The sequence below is a fragment of the Arachis hypogaea genome, chromosome 12, assembly GCF_003086295.3.
Source record: "Arachis hypogaea cultivar Tifrunner chromosome 12, arahy.Tifrunner.gnm2.J5K5, whole genome shotgun sequence".
NCBI classification, from domain to species: Eukaryota; Viridiplantae; Streptophyta; class Magnoliopsida; order Fabales; family Fabaceae; genus Arachis; species Arachis hypogaea.
In genome coordinates this window covers 51,889,727-51,892,018 of record NC_092047.1, presented here as the reverse complement: position 1 = coordinate 51,892,018, position 2,292 = coordinate 51,889,727, and the positions used below count along the sequence as shown (strand labels likewise).

At 32.9% G+C, this 2,292-nt stretch overlaps 1 non-coding gene across 1 annotated transcript; it reads right to left on the bottom strand.

The window, feature by feature from the left end:
• Positions 1 to 1,525: 1,525 nt before the first annotated feature.
• On the bottom strand, positions 1,526 to 1,633 carry LOC112731947 (small nucleolar RNA R71). Its single transcript, XR_003167694.1, has one exon. It is a non-coding gene; the product is annotated as a small nucleolar RNA R71 (small nucleolar RNA).
• Positions 1,634 to 2,292: the final 659 nt, after the last annotated feature.

The window sequence follows — 2,292 nt, the reverse complement described above, 5'->3', positions numbered from 1 at the left end:
TTTGATCCATAACTTTCATGCATTGCATCATTTTTCATGTTTTTCTCTCTCATCATAAAAATTCAAAAAAAAAAAAATATATCTTCCCCTTTTTCTCTCATAAAATTCGAAAATTTGGATTGACTTTTTCAAAAATTTTTAAAATCTAGTTGTTTTTATGAGTCAAATCAAATTTTCAATTTAAAAATCTTATCTTTTTCAAAATCTTTTTAAAAAATCAAATCTTTCTCATTTTTCTTATTTATTTTCGAAAATTTCAAAAATATTTTTCAAAAATCTTTTTCTTAATTTTATGTCATAATTTTCGAAAATATCATCATCAATTAATGTTTTGATTCAAAAATTTCAAGTTTGTTACTTGCTTGTTAAGAAAGATTCAAACTTTAAGTTCTAGAATCATATCTTGTGATTTCTTGTGAATCAAGTCATTAATTGTGATTTAAAAAAAAATTAAATCTTTTTCAAAACTAATTTCAATCATATCTTTTCAAAAATATCTTTTTATCTTATCTTTTTCAAAATCACATCTTTTTCAAAAATTTGATTTCAAAATATCTTTTCTAACTTCTTATCTTCTTATCTTTTCAAAATTGATTTTCAAATCTTTTTCAACTAACTAATTGATTTTTTTTGTTTCTTATCTTTTTTAAAACTACCTAACTAACTCTCTCTCTCTCTCTCTCTAATTTTCAAAAATATCTTCCCTCTTTTTCAAAAATTCTTTTTAATTAACTAATTATTTAAATTTTTTATTTTAATTTTCGAAAATTACTAACCTTTTTCAAAAAAAAAAAAAAGCTATTTTCGAAAATCCTTCTCTCTCATCAACTAACACTTCTCTTCATCTCACATCTCTGCTCTCCTCACCCTTGTGTTTCTTTCTTTACATTACATTCTTTTCTTCTTCTTTTCTTCTACTCACAAAGGGAACCTCTATACTTGGGCAAAAAGGATCCCTATTATTATTATTTTTCTGTTCCCTCTTTTTCATATGAGCAGGAGCAAGGACAAGGACATTCTTATTGAAGCAGACCCTGAACCTGAAAGGACTCTGAAGAGGAAACTAAGAGAAGCTAAAATACAACAATCCAGAGATAACCTTACAGAAATTTTCGAACAGGAAGAGGAGATGGCAGCCGAAAATAATAATAATGCAAGGAGGATGCTTGGTGACTTTACTGCACCTAATTCCAATTTACATGGAAGAAGCATCTCCATTCCCACCATTGGAGCAAACAATTTTGAGCTGAAACCTCAGCTAGTTTCTCTGATGCAACAAAACTGCAAGTTTCATGGACTTCCATCTGAAGATCCTTTTCAGTTCTTAACTAAATTCTTGCAGATATGTGATACTGTTAAGACTAATGGAGTAGATCCTGAAGTCTACAGGCTCATGCTTTTCCCTTTTGCTGTAAGAGACAGAGCTAGAATATGGTTGGACTATCAACCCAAGGATAGCCTGAACTCTTGGGATAAACTGGTCAAGGCTTTCTTAGCCAAGTTCTTTCCTCCCCAAAAGCTGAGTAAGCTTAGAGTGGATGTTCAAACCTTCAGACAGAAGGAAGGTGAATCCATCTATGAAGCTTGGGAGAGATACAAGCAATTGACCAAAAAGTGTCCTTCTGACATGCTTTCAGAATGGACCATCCTGGATATATTCTATGATGGTTTATCTGAGCTATCAAAGATGTCATTGGATACTTCTGCAGGTAGATCCATTCACCTAAAGAAAACGCCTGCAGAAGCTCAAGAACTTATTGACATGGTTGCTAATAACCAGTTCATGTACACTTCTGAGAGGAATCCTGTGAGTAATGGGACGCCTCAAAAGAAGGGAGTTCTTGAAATTGATACTCTGAATGCCATATTGGCTCAGAACAAAATATTGACTCAGCAAGTCAATATGATTTCTCAGAGTCTGAATGGAATGCAAGCTGCATCCAACAGTACTCAAGAGGCATCTTCTGAAGAAGAAGCTTATGATCCTGAGAACCCTGCAATCGCAGAGGTGAATTACATGGGTGAACCATATGAAAACACCTATAACCCCTCATGGAGAAATCACCCAAATCTCTCATGGAAGGATCAAAAGCCTCAACAAGGCTTTAATAATGGTGGAAGAAACAGGTTTAGCAATAGCAAGCCTTTTCCATCATCCACTCAGCAACAGACAGAGAATTCTGAGCAAAATAATTCTAATTTATCAAACTTAGTCTCTGATCTATCTAAGGCCACTGTGAGTTTCATGAATGAAACAAGGTCCTCCATTAGAAATTTGGAAGCACAAGTGGG